At 41.1% G+C, this 26353-nt stretch overlaps 1 protein-coding gene across 2 annotated transcripts in view; it reads left to right on the top strand.

Moving 5' to 3' along the window:
- Positions 1-26353, top strand: part of negr1 (neuronal growth regulator 1) — a 228596-nt gene that overhangs the window by 114951 nt on the left and 87292 nt on the right. The gene's annotated exons all lie outside the window — the stretch shown is intronic.

The raw sequence follows: 26353 nt of genomic DNA, 5'->3' as shown, positions 1-26353 counted from the left end.
GCAGCTTCCTGTCTATAATCTGGGAATCTTTGAGCTTCACTCATCTATCAATTAAAAGGTGGTAAATCTGACCTACTCGTACACGCGGGTCTCCACACCAGCCACTACAGCTGCGGCGTGTGCCTCAGGTAATTAAAACTAAAGAGTGCACGGCAAGCTAAAACAACATCACAGAGTGGGGCGTGCCACCATTCACAAAGATGACAACAGCAAGCAAAAACAGGTCAATATAATTGGCTGTGCGAATGCAAGCAGAAAAAAACAAGCGCCCTGAAAGTTTGTAGTTCTCCGGGCAGCTCCCTGGTGAGCTGGTACCCTCAGAGTCATGAGAAGTCTTTAGTGCAAATGCACCTTATCTAATTTCTTTTTAATCTCTCATCAAGAAATTGAGCGTCCATAGCCTCACTTATTGTTTGTTAATGAAGATAGGCTTAAACCTTTAATATAAATGCAGAGTTCTATCAGCACTTGTCAACTCCTCAGAGCACCGCAGCGCCTCTGCAGTTATAGCCACTGTGCTATAGCTGAAAGGTCACAGGGGCAAATCCCGCCTCTGCCAATGTGTCCATCAGCAGTCTTGAGTCTTGTTAGCGTTTCCTCAAGTGAAAGCATACACCCCCAGACGCACGCACACACCAACACAAGCACACAGGCGTTCGCTTCCTCTCAGCGAATGATGAATTTACTTCTAGAAATGTGTCTGTTCACTTTAAAGAGATTCCTCAAACTGGCCTTGAATACTGATTTTATAAAGTAGATCACATATCAGTAAGATGGGGCACGAAACACTGTTCTGCATGTCCCTTCCTGTGTAGGTAATAAAAGTGGCCATTGGCATTCAGTTGCCTTTATTAAAGGTTGACGCATCAAACTTTTTCTGAAAAGTACATTTTCTGCAGTTTGTTTTTTTTTAGGAAAAGTCATTTTGAAAAGGCACACAGAAGCTTGAAATTGTATTATATCTGTAAGCTCAGTAATACAGAATGATTGTGCTTCTTATGTTGAACTTTTAGGAGCTGGAATTTCAATGAGATCCATGCAGTAAGATGTGTAATGCAAATTTTTAATGGGGGGGTGCAAATGGGCACTGGTATTAGTAAGACTGCTTGGGGTTAGGTACCAGGAGAGAAAAGGTCAACACATCCCTATAAGTTAGGGCTAATTGCTGGTCAAAAGGTTATAATGAAAGCACCTTTGTCTGGAGGTTATAATAAGAAAATCTCATACTTTTTTTACACTAACCTATTGTGTTCACATTGTTGAATTTGCCCCATTGAGCAGCCGTTATAAGCAATTCTAGGATTGACTAGAGTGGAGGGAAGAGAGTGAAGACTGCTTTTATTTGCTGATATTCACATGGACAGAACGCACATAGCGTTGCTTTCCCTGCTCGGGCCACATTTTACAGGTACACCATGTTTCTGAATATGTATGTGATAAACTGTAATCAGCTGCTTGGCAGGCAGTAATGTGAGCTGCACGACCGTCATGTTTTTGTAGGCGTTGGTTTTCCGAAGAACAGTTTGTAATGGGAATCTTACCAGGGGTGTTGTGGGTCATGGCAGCTCCTCACCACTGGCCATATGGCCACAATCAAACCGAAGCTAATGTGCCAGCTGTCAGCTGCATAATAAGTCTTGGAATGGCTAGAATTCCTGATGGATGTGACATAATGGCTAAGATTTGGCAAAAGTTTGACCTACAAATAGCAACTGTTGTTCGCAAATGTAACATGTTGACCATCAAAGTCAGTGATGTCTGAGAACTGCATTTTATTTCACATAAACAATAACGAGGCTGAACAGAAGCTGTTTAGCAGAGAGCCTGCAGCTTCGTTAAACCTGTAGTGTAGGACAAAGACTGGGTAGTGATAGCAGAAAACAAAAATATCTGAACGCTATATGAAGGGATGTGGTCACTGTTTCCTTGATGGATGATGAGCGGACGATATAATCATGTGAAAAAGTGTAAAACATGGAGATCCCTAAATGTACTATCAGCTTTCAGTAAAGCTTGATGGCGTTTTGATTGTGTTATGTATCTAAATCTGTTGAGTCATCAGGCAAATGGACAGACAGCTCTGTGTATCTGAGAGGGAGCTGCAGGCAGGAAGTATGCTGAAATACAGATGACTACCTCCAGCTGATGAATGCCGATAGGCATGTCTTTGACAGGTCGCTAGAGCTTGTTAAAAAATTTGGTTCATTACATTGCCAGCCATTCTGTCCCAAAGCATATGTGTGGTCTTCTGGCATCTCTGCCATTTTACACCATATTGTACTTCAGTTCATTTTCTTTGTCAAAACTGTGCACTGGGAAACCTTACCTGTCACTGTGTGGTAGTTGTGTACACATGCTTAAGCCCACTCATCGAGAACAGAGAGATTTCTTTACAGATGAGATGTAGCAGAGGAGCCGCTCTGTCATGTTGCAGAGGCTTCTGGGAGCATGCTGTTTTTTTCATCTGCTGAAATGAAAGGGAAGACTTGCTAAGAAAAAAAAACAGACACTTTAATCTGAGCTTTTCAGTCCAAGCATGCAACATTTATTAATACCGCAACACAAATGTTACAGTTGACTTAAAAGGATTTCATGGCGTTGGATTTTTTTGGGGCGTTTTTACTTTGCTTGACGGTGCACCATGGAAGAGTAACATGGAAAATTGGAGCAAGAAGGGATTACTGCATGAAAATATGCAATGGTCTCAACTCATTTCAGGTGCATGGTTGGGTCTTTGAGTAGTTGATCCACCGAGCAATTATGCTTATCTGAAATGAATATCTTTGTCTGCAGTGCAGGGAGTGGCTTTCTTGCATCCGGTCATTTACAGATTTGAAAATGGAGATATTTGAATATTTCACCAAGCTGTGGGGCAGAAAAGACGCATGCTAAAATACAAGCGAGGAACATTTGCCAAAAGTTGGACTTTTTTAAGGGACAGCTTGTGATGGAGATGGAAGTAATGTTCAACGCTTCGCTTCATAAATCCTTAAAATTCACCAGTCCCTTAACAATGATGACTTGGCAAATTGAGAACCCACTGAAAGTTTGTAACTTTGATAAATATGTAAAGCTGTTTTTGGAATTGTTCTACTTTTTTTCTTCTTTTTTAAAAAAACTGAATCTCCATGTGTTTCCTTTTTAGTCGTCTCTCGCTCAGCAGAAACCTTTACATTATTTATGGCAATGAGAAATAACGTCAGTTTTATACGAGCGGATGAAGACGGAGGTAAAGACGAGAATTTTTTTCCCTCCTTCTCTGGAGTCGCATCCCTCGGGATTTCTCCTTACCCGAACCTACGGCACCAGGAATCTCTAGTTATCGTCACGCTTCTTAATGCATGAATCACATGCTGCTCTATTAGAGGCTAGAGGTGGGATATGACTTTGCTGTCTTCTCTAAGAATCATTTAATCTCAGTGTGACATTTATCCCCCTCAGAGACCTTATGTCACCTCAGCAAATTAGACATTTGCATCTGTGCCCCTCCCACCCCCCATAGCTTTTTTGCAAACGGCGCCCCTGATAGGTGGGTGGAAAAATTGTTCAGAATTGCACTGGCATTACAGCTCAGAGACACACAACGCCGAGGGCACCGTCTCGGCACCACATTTTCTCTTTGTTGTCATTGCACATGGAGTAAGCTCAGTGCGCCAAAACAAAAATAGGAAGATGAGAGGACTGCGGGTCTGTCGGATGCAGAGAAGCATATTCATATTCCACAGAGTGATGCAAAGATTAAACTCAGCTCAACTCCAGATCTACTTTTTTTTTTTTTTTAAATTGAAATCACAACAACAGTCCTCTGAAGGTGCCAGTGCCCGCTCGCCCTCTCTCTCTCACGTAATCTCAGCCAAAAGCAGTGATCATAAGGCCACAGGGGGTCTGCTAAATTACTAAAGGGTCCCTGTTTTCCTCCAGGTACTTTTGGCACAGGTGCCGAGCAGTTAGACCATTCTTCAAATACTCGACTTAACAAGATTAAACCAAATGGGCTCTGCCTTGTGGCTGTGCACTGATTATTGAGTGAATGCGAAATGCTCTGACCATGAAGTAACTAGTTCATGTGAACCCTGCTGTTCTTCCTCGTCTGCATATTCTCCTCTCTCCATCCCGCTTACACTAACTTAGCAGCAATCCCCCCCCCGAACAGCATCTGATGCAGGATACTGAAAGATTGGCATCAGGCCCAGCCCGCCCCTTCTGTACATCACATAAGCGGCCTCCTCCTCAGCCGCCATTCTATTCCTCGCTCTCGGTTAATTAAGATTGTAGATGTGATAATGCATTAAATATGCACAGCACCTCTCATCTAAGAATATCTTGTCACAGCGAGGAAGGGGAAAGAAGCATACTTCCTTTCACCATCAGTAGCTGCTCACACAGGCATTGGAAATGCATTTCAAGGTTTCATCACCATGAATTTGTTAAGAGAAATCTTGTTCACATAATGCAGTATGTCTAAAGATATAGGATTTCATGTGGGATTTTACATGTTGCCCTGGCGTGGTGTATTGCTTCGTAGGGGTTAACGTTTTTCAAAAATGTGAGCAGTAATCCTGTATGTGATGAAAATGCTTTGGACATTAATATGGATCAAAGCGGATCCACAGTGAAAAGTCGCCCACGCCCATGGAGTGAGTCAGCCTGGAAAGAGTGTTTCACAGCGAGAAGAGAAATGGAGGGTTAAACCTCCGGTTGCAGCTCCTCTCTTTAATGTCAGCGCAGAAGCAGTGTGTAATTACATGGCATAAAAAGACCAAGCAAATCGCAGTTTATTCGTAATGTGCTATGATTCTGTCAGTCTCATTAATTGTTGGGTGCTTTTAAAAAAAAGATTTCATTTTCTCGTGACCTGAGCCCGAAAATACAGTCCTGTCAAGCATCGCTAAAGCACCTCTGTGACAAAATCCACACAGCGAATGCCTTTGCGTTGCCATTTCTCCTTCACTGACTGTCACAAACTCCACTTGAGTATTAGTGACATCGATGTTATAAAATTTACACGTAATTGCAACCTAGCTCTGCTTTGCTCTTGATTCAATTTCAAACAGATTGCTCCCACTGCACATATTGGTTAAACAATTTTCCTTTTAAACTCGATGTCAAGTAGCTTAAAAAGTTTAAAGTTAACTTCTGCATATTTCAGTGAAACTGAAACACGGCGGGACATTTTGTCAACAGTCGATGCAGCTTACCTGAAGATTAAACTGAATGCTGCTATTAGATTAGACATTTACTCTAATAGTCTACAAGCGTTACAAGGAATGAACAATCAGAGGAGTAATTTTCCTGTATAAGCAGTCATTTCAGCCGATAAGGACAGAAATGCAGCTTTTTTATTTTTAAATGAGTAATAAACATGATCTTTATCTCTGTGTGCGTTGGACTCAACCTGCAACTCAACTGATTGAACTTTGACGACTGCGCTCTGTGACACGCCTTCGCACGAAGGCCTACTGTCGCCTACTGTACAGCTGCGCTAAGCTCAAGCACACGATGAAGGAAAACATTCTGTGATTATCGGAGTTCTGTGAACTGGTTTACGTGCATATAGAGGGACTTCCAGTCTTTGCGTAAGTCATTGCTTTCAACAGCTGCGGGGACCTCGGGAGGAAAGCAGTGTTGTGGGAACGACACACTCTTCACTACTAAGGTATAACAATGTATATAAAGCAATGTGGAGACCAATGCCGAGCATTTTATAGCTGTAGTGTGTTACACTTGATGTTTTTAGTCACATTAACCAAAGTTACATTTTAGCTGAGCTAGAATTACTGTTACAACTAGAAATTTTATTAAGATAAAATTTGATTTTAATTAAAAAAAGATGAATTACACTGAGATTATTGACTTATCTAGTTTTATCTAGTTTTAGATGAAAGACTTGTTGCATGATGATTGCTATCAAAGTGGAAAACAGACACTTTGACAACATTACTGCAATAGCTTCTAATGCCTGTGAAAAGATGTTCTATGAACAGGGAATAGTGAATCAGCATCAGCTGGAATAACTGAGTATCAAGGCCTCAGTGGAATAATAATGCACTGAAACAATGTGGCTGCCATTTATATTGCAGGGGAAAGTGTGGAGAGAATATGAGTGCGTCTAAAGGAACAGATTTGCCATTATGGCCCCTGACATTTAGTTAGCCACCAATCATTGCACGTTTGTGTGTGTGTGTCTCTGTGTGGGTGTCTGTGTTTGTGAATTTTTATCTAAGCTCTTGTAAATTTCTCTCATCGTGCATGCAGCAATATATATTTGTACAACTGCATGCACATGTGCGCGTGTGTGCAGTTGGTTGAGCATCTGCATGAGCCTAAAGTGAATCCTCATTATGAAAATGGCTGATATTAGGCATTGTTAATTAAAATGAGTGAGGTTAAAGGTCAGCCGCTCAGCTCTCACGTCTGTCTTCTCTAGAGAATAGAGAATAGAGGCAGCTTGAGTGGAGAAAACTTTCATTTGGAGCCTTGAACGGTATTCACAGGTAAAAGAGCTTAACATGAAATTTACCTCCACGTTGTCACTTTTTACGTCTGTAAATTCCTCAAAATTACATTCCATGTGATCTATTATGTAAAAATGTAATTGCCTTGTGCATGCTGGTTTTATTTTATTAACAATAAAATATGGAGTGATGTTTATTTTTATACTTTTTGTACTTTGAAATGTATGCGCTGTATAGCTTTATTCTCCAGATTATAGTAATGGGTTTGTTTCCACCGAAAACCACAGAATGTAGAGTTACTCCCCGTGAATTTTCTTGGATGGTGTCCCACTTCAATTATCCTCTGGTTTTTTTCATGTGTTCTCTGCATGCCTGTACTCGTGGATAACATTAGATTAATGGGCAGGAAAAATAAATCTCTGCTGTCACTCATTGTTGCCGATAGCCATAAATATTCAATAAATTACCTCGAGTCGTGAAAGTGCACAGACACTCCAGCTTAGATAACACCTTTAATGCCGGGAAGGCCAAAATTGTTTTAAAAAGAGTCGAGCATGTGAGAAAACATTACACGAGTCAACATGCATAAGATGTATAATTTAATTAAAATATAATAGAAATAAACTTGAAAAGTGATTTAATGAATCATGGGTAGCTGTAGCTGCTTAAATCAAAGCTTTATTTACTTCAGGTAAAGCGGGAACTTGGCCTTTATTTGAACCAAGACCTAATTAGGCTTTAATTCCAGTTTCCTCTCTTTTAACTGTTAATTGTGTCTTATTCAAGTAAAAAGCCTCGCTGTTAACTCTCAGTGCCTTTTTTCTTTAATTAGCCTTTTCTTAAACTTCATGTCTGGCTGTTGTCATGGTGAGTTCGACATGTTTTACATTGTCACAGCATTTGTGCTGGAACAATATAGGCATACCACGCTAGAAGAATTAGCAGACTGAATTCCCCATTATGTTTCCACATCGTCATCTCGTTTGATGCGGGTGATGTTGTTCATCTTGTCTCATTAGGTGCAATAAAATCATGATTTAAGACTTCTGAGAACCTTTGAGTTTGTTGAGTTGTCAAAATTAGTCACTTGTTGTTGTCGTCTCGTGCTGTTTTTCTTTTTCTTTTTTTAATTTTGTCTGTGACACATTCTTATTCCCGCTTACACACCTCAGGTTAGTCTGGTTGTTTTTTTCAGTGCAGGAAGGAGGGATTAATGATCAAATAAAAAGCAGTTAGATGTAGGAAAAAGGTCTTGTATGAATGTGAGAATGAGACATGTAGAGTAATCCATTTACTGTTGTGATGTCCTAAATAATTAAACTTGACCCCACCTGCAAGTAGTTCGTATTAAGTGCTGATCAGTGTTTACTCTGTCAGTAGTTTAGAAAACAGACAAACCAAATAACGATAAATCAGGGACACATTTTACTGCTGTGACCAACTGTGGTGTTGACGGGGAGGCACGGCGAGATGACAATCGACACAGTAGAACCAGTAACTGCAGAGCAGAAACAGAGATACCTGCAGGAAGTCGAGCAGGGAGTTGAGCAGTCGAGTCCTGGTCCTGTTCGACTAAAACACGATCAAGGAAACAAAGAGTAATCAATAAAACTTACCAGAAACGATTTTAACGTGGCTCCAACTATGACTTTTGTTGGTTTTTTCTACCTGACTGATCTTCGGTAGAACAGAGGGATTTTGACTGTTTTTCTTTTGGTTTGTTTAAAAGTCATACGTAGTCGTATATAAACCCTGATTGCTTTTCAAATGAAAATGTCTATTTCATTTTCATGAGCATACATTACCCAGTCCTTGCCCAGTTTTTCCTGCCACATGCCGTCCGATTTGAACTTTTGAATTGTGAACATGCGTGCTACTCTGGCATCGTTCTCCCCCTAAGCCTGACTGACTGTTCACACAGTCAGTCAGGCTTAGACGTGTCAGCCCATGGCTTTTGTGGTGTTAAACATTTGGTTCTCAGAGGTGTAAATCACAACAGAAATAAGAATTCTCTCACTTGTGTGTGGATACAAGCGTGCTTGTCCTCTAGGCTGTGTTTATCATACAGCATAACCTTCATCAATGGTGGGATGGCTGTGAAACTGATTTGCTGGGGGGGAAACACTGGCAGACATCTCAGAGATATACTGGCCCTAATTGGGCAGATAAATATCACAGGCTGCGCTCTCTGGCCTTACAGCACTGTTGCATACATCACCCTGAATGTAAACTGACCACCAGCAGTGGGGTGCCGCCCGCCTGTCTCGTCCGCGAGATTTATCTTCTGCCCAAAGTGCAATTAAAGAGCAGGGAGAGATTTCCTCTTTGTTGGCTTCCTTGACTACTAGCTGTCGTAGAAGTCTGGTCACAGAGACCCTCCGTCTTTGTTAGATTCAACGAGCCCTCCAACTAAGCGACTGCATCAGACCTTTTTTTCCTTACCGTCTCAAAGAATCACATTTTTGACATGCAGGATTGTTCCACTTTTAGGTCAAAAGTGGTTTAGGTCAAAATCCACTCAAGGATAAGACTGTTTTAGAAAGTCTATGCACACATTTTAGACAGATGGACAGATAGACAGACAGATAGATAGAAAATTCCTCAGCAGCTCACATAAACACATATACAGAACAAATTTGCTACACCAATGTACAGAAAAAAATAGAAACAGATGTTAAAAGAGCTGTGTATTGTAATGTAGCCTCCTCACTACCATACAATAAATAGCTGTGGACTTTTGGTAGTTTATCAACAAAATAAATGTGTGTGAATGACTGGATGTGTAAAGCGCTTTGGGGTCCTTAGGGACTAGTAAAGCGCTATATAAATACAGGCCATTTACCATTTAAATATTAAACTTAAAATAATCTTTAGATGATAAAAATAATCATCAGTTCACTACTGTAGTGCAATGAAAATCTACGCACTAGATTTATACATGCTTGAATTACAGTAGCTATGTACTAGTAGTCTAACCATGACATTCAACCTACATGTTCTGGATACTGCAGCATTCATCTGTAGTGACCTGACACATGATGTATTATCATAGACACAAAAACAGGCAAATCAGAGGTGGGATGCTTATTTAAAATGATCAGAGTCCTGGTGTTCTGTATTAACATCTTTATCTTTCGAGACTAACAGCGTAAACAAATAGCAGGAACTGACATCTGTATTCGGCAAAGTAGCTGATAGTTTTTAATAATGAGCAACTTATTGAATATTCATGACTTTGGCCTTTCCAAAGCTCTCACTGGACAGGAATTGCCCTGTATTACCTACGTGTTTTTTAATCCAAATCTCCCTTTACCAACCCATGGGGACGACTGTGAAGAAAAGCAGTTGATACAGGAGCACCATCAGAATGAATGGAGCACACACAGATAATACACGTGCTGTATGCAGACACTTTCAGTGTTTGTGGTTGTGCACAGATGTGCATACTACATAGATGCACCCCCCCACACACACACAAACTCTGAGTGTAATCACTAATCCTCTTATGCACTTGAACCTTGAATTGTTTTGGCAGCCGATGCTATTTATCACGGACTTATATGACTCACCAATGAGAGGAATAAATCATGACTGAGGGAGACAGAAGGAGAGGAAGTGAGTTTGACAAACAATCCACGAGTGCGTTTTGACGCGATTCCAACTTTCCCGGACAGTTCGTCGCACTTCATGAAAATGTAGATTTCTTTTGCTCCACATGGCCCAGTCACAGGGATACGTAGCAATATTTCACAGTAATTGCACTACAAATGGACAAACAAAGGCAGGGCAGTGCGCATTGCTTTGATGGTTAAGGGTCTTCCAGAAGCCCAGTGGAGATTATGTTAATGTGCTCAAAGACGCTCATCAGAACTCTCAAGGGCACTCTGACAAGTATGATGAAAAGCACAGAAAGGCATCTTAAATTTAGATTCACTGAGAAACTGGGTAGTTGAAAAACAGCATCTCTAAAATCGCACACACAAGACAGTGTTCGGTATCAGCGATCATTTTATGTATCTACTCCCTGAGATGTACGCGCTATAGACGAAAACTACAGCTGCTTGGCGCTATTTCAACAGGGTTGGTATTTTGCATCTTAAAGCTACAGTGTGTACAATCTCACCACTAGATGTCAGTATATTGCAGATTGCAGTCAACTGAATTCCGTTTTCTTCACAACCCTAGCTACGGTGGACGTTGTAGGACAAGCAGTCCTGGCCACCATTCATCTTTAGTGAGTTTAAACTATCAGTCAGCATTTTATCTCACCTGGCGCCCATGTGTTCACTATAGAGGAGGCCGTGAAAGTTTGTAAAAGGAGTCTTGATACGAGTCAGCAAAGCTCACTTCTGTCTGATGACAGAGAAACGGAGGTGAGCCGATGTTTTTACCCCCGTTAGCCGACATTAGGACCTGCTGTTCTTGCAATGTCATTCTGTCATTTTTGCAATGTGAAATTTAATAAAACTGTTTTTCAAAAGCAATTAGGACACATTAGGACTTTCAGGACACTCAGCCTAACGTTAGCTGGCATAATGTTAGTTTATAACCAGCTGTTGTTGTTTTTTTAGCTAGCTCGCTGTCAGCTGCACTGGGACAGGAGGGTCTCACGTCTGATCTGCTGACAGTAACTAAGTGTAACAATGTCAGGAACAAATAAGCATGTTTATGAATGTTTTTTTTTGACACTTTTTATTTGTTTAGGAACATTTTTATGCAACAAGATAAAAGAAAAAAGAAAAAACAGAAACAGTATGAGGTCATGGGAAGATAACATACACCTGTACATACATCTGCACATCCACACATACATACGTCAACAAGTCTGCATTGCTAATTCTATGCATCAAAGGGTGCTGCCACAAGCTGTAAAGTCCAGCCATTTTCTCCACCGTCTCCTTCCCAAATCTCCCTGCAGTCGCAGAGTGAAAGTCATACATTCCATCAATTTGACGTCTTCCACTATAGAGGTAAAAAGTGTTACAGTGGGGGGATCTCTACAGAGCCAGCGTTTTGTTATGGCCTTCTTCGCAGAAGCCAAGAGAACTTTCAGAAGGTAAACATCATCTGCAACTAAATCGTCTGTAAAATACCCCAGATACAATGAGGTAAATGTACAAGACACGTGGAATCCCAACACCTCTGTAATTATCTTTATAACTTCCGTCCAGAAGGGTCGTATGAGTGGGCAGGACCAGAATATATGACCGTAATCAGCCATGACTTCCCCACAATTCCTCCAGCAAAACGCAGGTGTAGCACTGAATTTAGACTTCTGTTTAGGCGTTATGAAATACCGTATAATGTTCTTCCAGCAGAAGTCCCGCCACATGTTGGAGTTAGTCGTGGTAAACTGTGTCTCCCAGATCCGTGCCCACCCATCTTCTGTAATCACAATGTCCATTTCTTTTTCCCATTTCTACTTTATGTAAATCGTTGAGTGCCCTTTGAGCTTAGTCAGACATTTATACAGTTTACTTATCAAGGCTCTGTTACTCCCAGAGTCATAAGCATCAATGAAAATATTAACAATCGAGAAGTCTCCACGGACACAGCTCTTCAGTCTTTTGCCAATATAGTCACGGAGTTGCAAGTATCAAAAAAAGTCTTGTTTGCCGAGATCGTAAGTCTTGCATAGGGTATCAAAAGCCATAATTTTAGATTTTACAATAACCAAACACCCAGCAGTGATTCCATGCCACACCCATTGTTTAAATCTACTATCGTGGGAAGCAGGTAGAAAATCAGGGTCATACGCTGGCCACCTCAGAAGTTTTATCTCTTCCTGGAGTTGCACCTGCTTGACCACTCCCCTCCATATTTTTAGTGTAAAAGTGACCCAGTGGCTGGGCGTCAAGGTATCGTCCAAATCAGAAGCCGCGTGACCAAGTCTAGACTGGATTGGCGTGTCTGAGAGAGACATCTCAATAGTCTTCCACCTCGCACAAAAAGATGGATTACACCAACACACCAAGGACCTCAGCTGAGCAGATAAGTAGTAATTCCTTAATGAAGGTAGAGCCAAGCCCCCTTTGTCTTTCGGCAACTGCAAAGTAGAGAACTTCACCCGTGGTCTTTTGTTAAGCCAAATGAATCTCGAAATCTGCTTATTCCATTCCCTGAATTGCTTCTCTGGAATTTGAATAGGTAAAGCAAGAAAAAGATAGAGTAGTTTGGGGAGAATATTCATTTTAATTATCTGTATCCTGTTGCCAAGGTCGAGAGGGAGCAAGGCCCAAATGTTGAGATCGCTATATATTTCTCTATTAATACGACTGTAATTAATATCGTACAGTTGTGTCAGATCTCTAGGCAGAAACACTCCCAAATATTTGATAGCAGTTGCCTCCCAATTAAACTTGAATTTTGCCAGTAGTGTCTGGTCCGGAGAAAAATTAAATGACAGAACTTGAGTTTTTTTTACATTAAGGACATACCCTGAATACAGGCCATATGTTTCCAACATCCCCATTAATACTGGTATACCTGAGCTGGGATCCATGATTGTCACCAAGACATCATCTGCATATAAACACACCTTGTACTCGTCCCCTCCTATTACAATCCCTTTCAACGATGTTTCCTGACGTATAGCCTGGGCTAGAGGTTCGATAAACAAGTTGAAGAGGTAGGGGCTTGCTGGACACCCCTGTCTACATCCTCGTTCTAAAAAAATAGTATCGGAGAGGCTACCGTTAACTTTTATTCTGGCAGTAGGGAGAGAATAAAGAGCTTGGAAACATCTTATAAACTCGCTACAGAAACCAAATCTTTTCATCACTAGGAAGAGGAAGTCCCAATTCACTGAATCATATGCTTTTTCAGCATCTAAGCTAAGAATAATTGAGCTTTTTTTCTTATTATTAATGTGTTCGATGATGTGTAAAGCTCGTCTAATATTATCGTGGGTTTGTCTATTTTTCAAGAAACCCGTTTGGTCTTCATCAATCAAAGAAGGCATTACAGCATCCATTCTTCGCACCAAAATAGTTGTGTATAGTTTATAGTCTGAGTTCAGGACACCTATAGGCCTATAAGATTTGCAGTTTAGTCTATCCTGTCCCCCCTTTGGCAAAACCGATATGAAGGCCTCCTTCCAAGAGGGAGGTACCAGACCTCCTTTCAAAATGTAGTTAAAACTAGTTTCCAACAGGGGAAGAAGGCTTTCCCTCATGGTTTTGTACCATTCGGCAGGGAGCCCATCGGTACCTGGTGATTTATTGGATTTAAGGCTGGAGATAGCTTTAATTATTTCTTCCCGAGATATTAAGGACGTTAACTTACTATTTGCTTCTCGACCAATCGTAGGCGGGTCTAAGGAATTCAAAAAGTCAGTCATCTTATTTACATCACCCTGAGTAGATTGACTATATAAGGATTTGTAATACTTTTCAAACGCTTTTTGAATTTTATCCAGGTCAGTTACAACATTGTTACCAACCGGGTCTCTAATCTTATAAATATTATTTTCAGCTTGCTGTTTTCTAATCCGCCACGCCAACTGCTTCGCCGCCTTAGGCCCCGCCTCATAATACCTCTGTTTCATGAACCTTATGTTTTTCTCTACTTCTTCGCTCAATATCTTATCTATCTCCTGCTTAATCTGTCTGATCTGGTGGGTTACTGTAGTATTTTTATCCTTTAGACCTGACTGTTCCAAGGCCATTAATCTATTCTGCAGTTGTAACAATTCTTGTGACTTTTTCTTTTTAATCATGGTCGACCACGCAATTATTTTACCTCTGAGGACAGCTTTGGCTGCATCCCATACAATACTGTGATTTGTCTCTCCATTATCATTGTCCTGCAGGTACAAGTTAAGATCGGCTGTCATTTGTTTCACAAAAGCGGGGTCATTTAACATACCGGTATTTAGTCTCCACAAAGTTGTCTTCCGTGTCCCGTCCAAATGTAACGTTATATAAAGTCCACTGTGGTCAGAGACATCTCTTGGACCTATTCTGCAATCTTTTATCCTGTGTAAATCCCTATTAAACATAAAACAGTAATCTATCCTCGAATACACTGAGTGTCGAGCAGAGTAAAAAGTGAATCCTGACGCTGACCCATGGATAGATCGCCACACGTCAATAAGCCCTAATTCCGTTAACATTCCTTTAACCCGTTTCCCTCCAGACGTGCTTTTCCTGTCCCTATTATTTGAGTCTAATCTGGGATTTAACAGTAAATTAAAATCTCCTGCACAAATAAGAGTTCCCACCGTTTCCTTAGAGATCAAATCAAATATCTTCTTAAAGAAGCTTGCGTTGCTTCCTGGGGGTGCATAGACATTTAATAGTGTGACCGTCTTATTCTCTATTCTACCTTTTACTAAAACAAACCGACCTTCCTTATCACTTATAGTAGATATATGTTCAAATTTTATTTTATTTGAGATAAGGATAGCTACTCCTCGTTTTTTCCCGGCCCTATACGATGAATAAAATGTATGTCTGAAACCCATCTTTTTTAATTTCTCATGTTCTGCATTATCTAGATGAGTTTCTTGCCAATATGCCAAGTCTACTGTCTCCTTTTTCAATTTGGCAATTAATTTGCTTCTTTTAATAGGGCTATTCAGGCCATTTACATTTAGTGACAGCATTTTATAGAAATTATAAGCCATCAAGTGGATATGTGGAATACAACATAATCAACCCAGACCTCAGAACATCACAACCAGAACTCACTGAACAGCAAACACACAAAACATTAACAGGAGCTTCCAATACAAAGGATATAACAGTATCCTTTGACATTGAGGGGACTGGCCACAGGGTGGGGCCCCTCATCCGACAAGAGGGGAGTGACCGACAAAAAAGCCAAAAAAGGGCAAAAAATAAACGAAACAGTCTCTTATCGCTACTAGACATAACGTGGTGGTTCTCTAACCATGTCCGTAGGCACCAACCTAAAGAAATATGAATTCTGAAGGATACGAAAGTCAGTGTTCCTGCGGTTAGATTATCAAAACTCTACCGCCAGCTATCTCACCGTTGTCCCGCCATCAGCTGTTCACTCGTCTGCTGACACTTTTTCTTGCTCCCTCCGGAATGCTTGGAGCTTTTCCCGCACGTGCTGCTGGAAGCCGCCCCCGCAGTGTGCTGTCTGCGTTTCCCAAGGAAGTAGCTGCTTTATCGTGTCCTCTGTCATCCTGTTGGTTTGGTTCCCCAAGGTGATCTTACCCACGGCTATTCCCCGCTTTCTTAAATCCTCGTCAGCTTGGCTCGCGGTATTATATAGGACATTGCCTGACGCATAAAACACTCGCATCTTACTTAGTGGTGTCTGGAAACGGATCCCGTTGTCCTTCAAAGCCTTCTTAACTGGGATATATTCCCGTCTCCTTTTCTGCACTTCCAGAGAGTAGTCATGATCGAAATACACCCGTTTGTTTTGGATATGTACCCCTTTGTTCCACGCCGTGCGGAGAATCTCTTCTTTAACAGAGAACCGGAGGAAGCGCACTATTATTGAGCGTGGTGGGGCGTTCGGGGGTGGTTTCGGTCCCAACGCGCGGTGTGCTGCTCAATGCCGAGAGCACGGTCCGGGCCGAAATCTTCGCCTAGGTGTTCTTTGATCAGATTTTCAACAAAGGTAGTCACCGACGAGCCCTCCGAGTTTTCCGGTACGCCGTAGATCCGGATGTTCTTGCGTCTAGCGCGGCCCTCCATATCGGACACCTTTTCCTGAAGCGCCCGTTGATTTTCCAACAGCTGCACAAGTGTATCCCTAACACCAATGTCCCAGCGTTCCGAGTCAGCCATGTTGTCCTCGACGTGCTTTAGCCGACCAGTCATCTCCTCCACCTGATCCGCCATCTCGTGTAATCTTTGATTCAATTCCTTAGAGTTCGGCCATTTGCTTCTTTACATCCTCCCGAAATTCCGTACCGAATGCTTTGAAGTCACTCTTCAATTCGGTACGCAATGTAGCCATTTCGGCCACCAGTACGCTACTCACAGCATCCCGAAGCCAACCCAGACCTTCACCTCGGTCGCCATCTTGTCCCGATGCGAGGCTTGCCTCACTAGCCGCGGCGTCCTTCTCCATTTCACAGTCAAGAATGTTTCGTAGCCCGTATCCTCCCTTTTTAGATTTATCCCCACTCATTCTTGAGTCGAAAAATGGCAATGTAGCCCTAATACAGCTCTCGAGTCCGGGGAAACACACGGTTGGTGCCGGAGGTCACTCTCTATGCGGCCATGCGGTGCTACGAGCCACCGGAAGTCCACCGTTTATGAATGTTTTTGTGTGTTAGAGCCCTGAATTCAGTTCAGGTGATAAGGCTTGAGGTGAGGAGGAAGCGGATGAGGTGGAAAAGAGGAAGGAGGAGTAGAAAGTCATAATGAGCTAGATGATTAAACGTTAAATGGTCATATACAACTGAAAGAGCTGTTTGTGATCTGTAAGTAACTCACTTGGCCTATATGTTTGTAGCCTGTCTCTAGCCAGATACATACAAGGCGATTGTGAAGAATGGCCATCTCTGACACTGTACTCAAGGTGGTGGCTTCTTGTGAATGAAGTTTATGGGAATGCATCAATTTAATAGAAAACGTAATTACACAATCACTTTTATGAGTACAGCATTTTTGTTTTCTATTAAATAACTACTTTTAACTAATAATCCAAATTTTTTTTCATAAATAATGAAACACAAAGACCTACTGATGAGCAACAGGCCAATAAAGAGCAGATCCAAACACCCACTGAGCTCAGCTCTTTTGTTATGACTGTGTGTGTGTGCTAGCTGCAAACTGCTTTCTCCCCATTAATCAAGACCCAGGCTCTAAAGGTTGAACTTTGACCTTTAGGATCAGTGACAGATGGAGGCCAAGATTGTGTCCCATCACATTATTAGTTCATACACACAAGCTAAGAGCTGAGATGCACCCATAGCAGTGGTCATTTAATCCCTGGCTCACATTTTGCAGCCTGAAAGCTGCATGCCCTCTCACAGTCTCTCTGTTTATTTGTGACAGTAAACTATTTAAGGGGCCTGTGAGTAGCCACACCAATCAGAGACACTTTGCTGCCATGCAGCTAATTGAAAAACCAGCAATCATCCTTGAGATTTAAGTGTCCCACACGTAGAGGAATTTTGTTTATAAGCAAGATGCTGTGGCTTTAAAGACGCTGATTAGCATGAATAAATTAGATAGCTTATCTTTGAATTACATGGCCAGTGCAGCTCTCCCATTGAAGATTAATTGCCTCTCACAAGGTATTTCGAAAAGTTCATTTTCATCAATTGATTTCCCTTAATTCACGAAATCCCCAGAAGTGCATGAAATTGGTAACAAGCTCTCCATAATCACGCTTTGTGCATCGTTAACCTCACTGGCAATTACTCATCATATGTATTGGTTGTGACATTTGCGGAAGCATGTTATTTTTGCACCATTAGGTCATGACAGGATTATTATCATAAAGTTATGGTTAATTACAAGTTGAATAGAAACGGTGTCTATAGTTTCCTCACATTGCTGCACAGGGCAAAGCGTGTTCTCAGCATGTTTGATTTTACTTTCACAATTCTTTTTGTCTTTTATCGCCTTGATCATCTCACCAGCTCCCAAATTAATGACTCGCGTGTTATTAGAATAAATACACACAGTTTGCATGAAATACTGATAAAGTCTCAACTTCAACCTCCTGATAACAGAAGTCGTTCTGTCTAATAACACACCTTCGACGTGGTGAAAATTGTTTCGCTCTATGACTCCGGCGACGTCCATACATTGCAAGTGCATTTAGGAGGCTTGAGGTAGAATTGTCCAATGTTTGTCCGATTCTTTCTTTTTCTCCAAGGCTATCATCGCCTCACCAGTGTGTTATTGTTACCACGGTATTGGGGTCATTTCTGTTTCAGTCACACACGAATGATGCCTCGAAGCGAAAAAGTGGGCCACTGACATAAACTGAGAGGAAAAAAATAATAACTTCAGGCTTGCAACTAAAGTAATTGGCATAGATTTCACTGTGAGAATGTATGCCAGGTGCATTAACAGTGATTATGTGTAAGTGCTTACTGAGAGTCAGCAACAAAACACAACCAGGTCACATCGAAGGGAAAGACACTATCTGCTGCAGATGTAGTAGAGAGTGCACCTATGTTACAAAATACTCGACTTGTGTTTGTTTCACACATGCCAGCTTCTATCTGTATAGTGTCGCTACTGACATACAGTAAGTCATCATACTGTACCGCCATTATACACTGTCACCAGGCCCTCAAGCGAATTCGTGCAGTACATTAATCGGGTAAATCACTGGATTCATCATACTTAATGATACCATTATGGAATAATGTTCATCATCTAATGTGCACTTGCCAGGAATCTATTTGTGTCTTCAGCTATTTGCTGTGTGCTGCAGCTCCTAACGTCCTAATCCTTTATTAACCTGCCCAACATCGTAGCCACGAGGAGATCTTAGAATATGAAGAGATGCCAAAAACAGACAAGCAATAAGGGATGATGAGGTTTTATGTCTTGGTACTGCCATTCCACCAGTTAGTCCACCTCCTCAATTGCTGCTGGGCTCAAATAAATGGAAAGAAAAAGAAAACATCTCTTTTTCGGGACGTTTTTATTGCTTTTTATTATTGCCGTATGGCTGAGCGTGTGTTTTTGCTTTATTTTTTTCTGTTGAAAATTATTGAGATTGATATGTTTAATAACACTATGGGAGTTCAGCAGTTGATGTTGAAGCTAAAACTAAAGCTACTTTCAAAGTTTATAGGATTGGAGTCACGTATGGTATAACATTTGTTTAAAAGCACACAGTGCAAGCCTGTGGCACACACAAAGGTACAAACACACTAAAAAAGAATGGCATTAAACTGTCATTATCTGAGGAATCCATTGAAAACAGACTGAGGCAGGTTTTTGTGTCGTTGTTGTAATTCAAGTGGTCTGCATTTTCACTTGGCTGTTTTTACAGACTTTATAAAATCCATCTACCCCATTGCATCATGGGGTAGATGGGACAAGGGTGTCTGGTCCTGTGAGGGATGTGCAAAACACAGGGAACTGTTTCAAGTTCACAGGGAACTATTTGATTACCTTTGACCCCAAACTGCTCAAGTTCTTGCAGACTTCTGACATGCTAGCTTTGAGGGCTGTCGTTTATGCCTGACCTTGTGTTCATGTATTATTTGACGACTTTTTTTAACAGCAGTAGTTGTCTTTGACTCTACATATTTGTCCTGCGTATCTAATCTTGCTGAGTTGGACAGATTTTATTGTACGGCTCGTAGTTATAGTCCTGTATTAAACTTAATGACGACTTCTCGATATTCGATAATCATTGCTAGTTCTTGTTGGCTGATCTGCAAGTGCATTCCCTTCAGATGAGATGCTGCTGCATTTCATTAGCCAGAGTGTCCGTGTAGGTTCTCGGGCTTTCGTGTCATGGTAGTCTGAAGAGCTTGAGTTGAAAGCAACTGGACTTCTTTTTTAGGTTCTTGAAGACATTTCAACTCTCATCTGAGAGGCTTCTCCAGCATTGAAGGCTAACTGAACACTGGCCAGACTCTTTAAAAAAAGAAATAGCAGCAGTAGAGTAAGTGAAGAGCCTCCAACACTGCCACTGCTGAAAAACACAAATCCAGTAGAATAAATAAATAAAAAACATCCCATACATACATTTATTTAATAATCTACAAGAGACAGTGCCTCTATCGACCAGCACTGTGCATGACCTTCTTCACAGTTAAATTTCATGTTAAAGTAGTGCTGAAAAGTAGTACAGCTTCTTGTGCAGAATAGATTTAGACAATTCATAGGTTTGGTTATATGGTCTTATGGTGAGGACCCATTCAGACTGTTCATACTTAATTTGGGGACATAAAATTAAAAATCTTTTCCAAACTATGTGTGACAGCAAAACTTAAAAAAGAAAAGGGACCCAGATGACCCATTTCCCGTGCTGCCCTTTCAATCTGAGAAGTCCTCATTCACCTGCCAGCTGAAGAACCAATGACAGACGTGTAGGAAAACAATTCATCACAGCTGAGTAGAGCATCCCCATTGGCACTGAAGCTTGGTGGAAAGCCTTATTTAATGATGAAAAATCCTGCAGTAAAATGTGTTTATTCCTGCACTGGCACTCACTGTAGTTGTCACACTTGGCCTCAGCCAAGGCAGACTTAGGTAATATTTAGCTTCATAAAAAGCTGGATTATACAACAAACTCCTGGGCTGCCTCGCTGGCAGACGACTCTGGTCGAGCCTATTGATCAAGCTTGCGTTGCAAATATGTCGGTCGGTATATGCTGCTGCTCATTAGGCTGAAGGAACGTAGAACAGAGAAGGGAGACTGTCAAGAGGACAACTTTACTTTGAAATTATACCATTTTCCTTTCTTTATGCATACTGCACCTTCAGTATCTATCAACTCTGATTTATTAGGCATGCTTTTTAAGATTTGTGTATAATACATTAAAAATCACCTAATTGATTCTGAGGGCCTTTAACTGATGATGTTACACATGAGGCACAACAAACATGATAGGTTGTGTGGTCGAGCCTTTTCCTTACACTAAAGTTATTTTTTCTTCTCTCAAAAGCAGTAAAGAAAAATGTCATATCAAATAGTGACATGTTTCTCTTTCTGTTTGGATGAACTTTCCCCGAAGTTAAGTGCTACAAATTATCTGTGAATGCTTTATGACACTGCAAATGGAGGTAATCCCTTTGCGTAATATAATCTGTCACTGCTTATGTTTAGTCTCCGTGTCTGACACCTAATTAACAGAGTGGAAGGTTTTTTTTTTTTGCTGCATGCTTTGGGGAAATGTAATTGAAAACCTTTAGGAATAGCTGTCACATTATAGAGGTGTATATTACATCCAAGAAACTTAAGTATACTTTTATGGGGTTTATGTTTCGTTATTAAGTTTGGGGAAATTTGGGAGCAGGTAATTTTAGAGTTTTAAAAGCATATTTTAAGATTTCCCTGTCATTGTATCAAGTAAATCTTCCCCTAATTCACTTCAAAATTTCTTCAGGCCAATGATTAAAAAAAGGTGTCCTCCAATGAAAGAGCCTCTCTGTTTCAGTAAGATTATTGCATTGCGTTGTCTTGAGCAGTCACAACATCTTCATCTGTTTCAACACTGGCAGTGGAAAATAAAGGATGGCACTCTTTTCCTTCTTGCCTGTCCTTCCCTCTCTTTCTCACAGCTTCCTGTGACTCATCACCCGTGCTGCCGTCCATTACAGCTAGTGGCCAGGGTTCCCCTCTGTGCTCTAATTGGAAAGCTTGATGGCAGTAGGTTTAGCCAGTAATTGGGTCCTGCAATTTAGTAGCAGAAGTCATCGTGGAAAGGCCTGTCAGAATTCATGGAAGAGCCCAGTAGCGTGCACCCCCCATGTTATAATAGTGCAGCTGTAAGCATTTCCGTAATTCAAGGTGGCGTCATTACGGTTTTATTTATTCACCTGAGGCATCTGCTAGGAGGGAGATGATGCCACCCAGATCAGCTGTGGCAGCTTGTGCTCAGCACCTCCCGCAGGGCTAGAGAAGGGAAATTAGAGAGGAATGGGCAAACATGACAATCATAGCATCGTTAATGAATTAGCGCCTAAAGAAAACAACAAGCTGGTGATGTTGGTATCGAGGGAAGGGTTATATTGTTCTGCTGTTGAAGGGGTCGCACAGTCGTGACTGTTTCTGATGTTAGAGTTGGAGGAGGTGGAAAAGGGATGATACGGAGCACTCAGAGAGAGGCACCCAGGGAACAGTAATGGTACCGAACTTCACAGGCTTTCAATGTGTTAACCAAGAATTTAACAACTAAGAATTCCAGCGACGTCTTATCTCAGCAGGGAGGAACTTTTATATGAATGTCCACTTTAGTTTTGACTAGTTTTCCTCTAAGCAGCTTTGAGCAAGTGGTTGTATTTTTTATTTATGTTGAACATAGCACATGAAACAAATAAATTCATAGAACTTAGTGTTGCATTCACAGGGGGAGGATGACGTGTGCATTATATATACAAAAAACCCAACTGGATTTATAATAATTATATATTTTTTAAATATATAGCTTTTGTAATTGCTGTGACGTTGTTGCAAAGCTTTGTTAAGCGGGCCCGACCTTTTAAGGACGAGTTACAGTACATATATACTTACACTGTGATCAGTATAGTAAGATTTATTTTTACTTCCATGTCACTGAGTTAAGTTGTCTACAGTTAGAAGCGGCTACTGCGTTATTCTGAATTAGAGGGAAGGGATTTTGAGAAAATCTTCAAACTCATCAGCGGTCTTTTAAACCATGATGTAGTATGGCTGGTCAAGCAGTTTGCTTTATTACAAAGATCCTAGAATCTTCTGGCATATACTGACTGAGAAACACAAAGTGAGCCTCAGTACACATGTTACCTTGGAGTAACTGCGTTATAGTGTTGTGAAAACGAGAGGAAATTAATCACCTCCAGCACACTGGCCGCCATTACTAAGTGTTGATTGGGTCAAGGTATTGACGATTCTGGCTTCTGAAGTGTTGGACTAACATTGTAAGAGCACCTTGATACTGCCACTTACATTCGGATATAATGCCTGAAGAATCCGTGGTGTCATTTTACCTCAGAGAGGAAGATCGTCATCACTGCTGTTGGAGGAGGCTTTTAGTTCTTTTTGTGTAAAAAATAAAGATAGAAATGTAGAAAATTCTCACTGTGGTTGGATGCTGTATTTCCGAATGCACATTTTTGCACCATGTTTCTCCATTACTATGTTATGAGACATCTATTGTGCTGTAAAATAAGATGATGGTGGACCATAACACATTCCAATCATTAACCTCACTGGATGGTTACGTTTGTGCTGATTTGGAGCAGCCAAGTAGTCGTGGGACTGGGACCCATAATATATGTCCAGTTTAATTCCTGCAGACTGGAGCTTTACTACATGTCATTTGCTGCTTTTTAATGGCCAGCAACTCTTTTGGTTGCACAAACACTTGAGTTGAGCAGGGAAATTGTCCCTTTTGTGACATTCTCAGAGTCGGCGAGGAGGATTTTCAAGAATATGCACATTATTTAATGACTTGTCAATTACACCTCGTTAGCCTGCATGTTCTTCGGGTCCAGGTTTCAAAAACTCTCAGCTTTAGGCTTCATAAAGGGACTTCACTTATTGGTGGGTGTCCTCATGGTCACTATGTCCATTATTTTGTTTTTCTCACTTTTCTAATAAAAGCAAAAATGTCATAAATATCCACTACAGCATTCACCCACATGAGTCCAGATGGGCCACAAAGAAAGTTGAGCTATAGTCTCACCAGATAAGAAGATCTCAGTGCCAGCCCACATCAGGCATTCTATTTAAAATGCTTTAGCTTGACTGTATTTGCTGTGCTTCTGCTGCTTTGGAGGTCAGCTACTTTCATCTATTACCATTGGAGGCTACTCTGACTGGCTCTGTCCTGATCTTTAGCTTTTTATGCATGCACATGGAAGGTTATGGAACTTTGCCCGTCTCCTTTTATGCTTTCCACATATACACAGTGCATCCATCCATCCATTCGCTTCCGCTTATCCTTTTCAGGGTCGCGGGGGGCACTGGAGCCTATCCCAGCTGTCATAGGGCGAGAGGCGGGGTACACCCTGGACAGGTCACCAGTCTGTCACAGAGCCAACACACAGGGACAGACAGCCATTCGCGCTCACATTCACACCTAGTGGCAATTTGGATTATCCAATTAACCTATCCCCACAAGCTGCATGTCTTTGGACGGTGGGAGGAAGCCGGAGTACCCGGAGGGAACCCACACAAACACGGGGAGAACATGCAAACTCCACACAGAAAGACCCCGGCCTGATGGTGGAATTGAACTCAGGACCTTCTTGCTGTGCGGCAACGGTGCTAACCACCGTGCCGCCCTATACACAGTGCAGGCGAACCTATATAGGACTTTGAAGAACAATATCTAAACTCATATTAAAAAAATCCAATATATCGTTCAATATATTTTTCTATTAGAGACATGAAACATAAACTTCCCTCATGTTTACGTTGTGTAGCTATTTATGCACCCTTGCAAAAAATATGAAATGCATTTTAAATCTTTAAAATTAAAACCTTTGATAATCTTTTATTGTCACACCAAGTCTTGGATTTTACACTCGGGTTACAACTGTGGCAGGCGTTTCCAACAAGTAAGATGCAGAGTGAACGAATTACTTGTCTATCACTCATAACTACAGCATGTTATGTGTGTCGATGGAGCATTTGAAGGGTGTTTCTGTCATATCCTCCTTACTTTTTAAATGTTGGTTGATCAGCCATTGCAGATACCTTATATCAGCTGGTATGTCATTGGGCTCTAATGCACACTGAAGGACAGGATGGTCCAGAGATAATAAATATAAATGGCATCAATGAAAATAACAACTTTCTTTTGACTGTAGCAATAAGAAAATAAAGTCATTAGCTATATATTCATATAAGTTACCACCGACACGTACAAACGTTTTTCTGTATTAACACGAGTCACATGTCAGTATGAGACTCGTGCTCTTGTTAATACGAGCTTCGTCACTAAAACATTTGTAGGAAAAGGTACTCGCAGGCAAATACACAACCCGTTCAGTCCTGTGTCCATCATACGGACCCCTCAGCAACACAAATTGCAAAGTCTTTGCACTGTAACCTAGCAACAAGACTCCCACTTAATAAAAAACATGTAAGATATTATTTAGGATTTTAGTTTTTAGTTTTTTTTGTACAGGAGAAACAACAGATGGCAAAATCATATTTTGTCACGCTATCACTCATTTCCTATTCCCTACACAATAAACACTTCATACTTAATAGCAGCATTGCATTATTAAACTAAAATAAATTTGCAGTTATGCAAACTTTCCCCCATATCTGCCTCTTTAAAAAGCCGCTGAGGGGCCGCTGTAGTGAGACAAAACATGACACATGCTTTCAGTGATTTCCCCATTTGTCCGTGATAAGAGTTTAACTTATTTAACACCAAAAGGTGAAGAGTTGACCTTATTACGCATTTTGAGTGGTACCCCCGCTCATTTGTATAGTTAAGCAGAAATGGAGTTTTTGCAAATAAACCAGGAAAATACAAAGGAACTTGTTCCCAAAATAAATAGATAAAAGATGAAATGCTTTTAAAATTCAAAACCAATGATGATTACATAGAATAATTAATGCAAATGTAAATACAGGTTTTACATGTCAGGACATAATAAAAGCAGTTTTTTTAAAATGAAGTAGATAGAAATTCAGATAAACACCAACCTGTGATATTACACCTTATTTAACAAGAATGAAGCCAAACAAACTAAGTGCACCCTGTGATTCAGAAGCTTATAGAACCAGTTTTCTACAAAAGCAATCATTTTCTGTACAAAGGCATTGTGGAGGAATTTTGGCCCACTCCTCTTTACAGTGTCAATTCAGTTCACTAAGGATTTCAAGGTCCGGACTTTGACTGGATAACACACTGACTTTTCTTTTTCACATTCAGTTGTAGAACTGCTGGTGCTACGTGACCCAGTTCAAGCCAAGCTTTATCTGTCTGACAGATGGCCTCACATTCGACTCCAGAATACTTTGGTATACAGAGGAGTTCATAGCGGACTCAGTGACTGCGAGGTGCTCGGGGCCTGTGGCTGCAAAACAAGCCCGAATCATCACCCCTCCGTGACAGTTGGTATGAGATGTTTGTGCTGATAGGCTGTGTTTGGTTTTTGCCAGACGTGGTGCTGTGCATTATGGCCAGACATCTGTACTTTGGTCTCGTCTGTTCGAAGGAGATTGTTCCAGACGTCTTGTGGTTTGTTCAGACGCAACCTCGCAAACCTAAGCTGTGCTGCCATGTTCTTTTTAGAGAGAAGATGCTTTCTCCTGACAGCCGTTGT

The sequence above is a fragment of the Aulonocara stuartgranti genome (assembly GCF_965226115.1).
Source record: "Aulonocara stuartgranti genome assembly, chromosome: 15".
In the NCBI taxonomy this organism is placed as follows: Eukaryota; Metazoa; Chordata; class Actinopteri; order Cichliformes; family Cichlidae; genus Aulonocara; species Aulonocara stuartgranti.
Note: the sequence above shows the minus strand (reverse complement) of the source record. Positions and strands in the feature narration are given on the sequence as shown.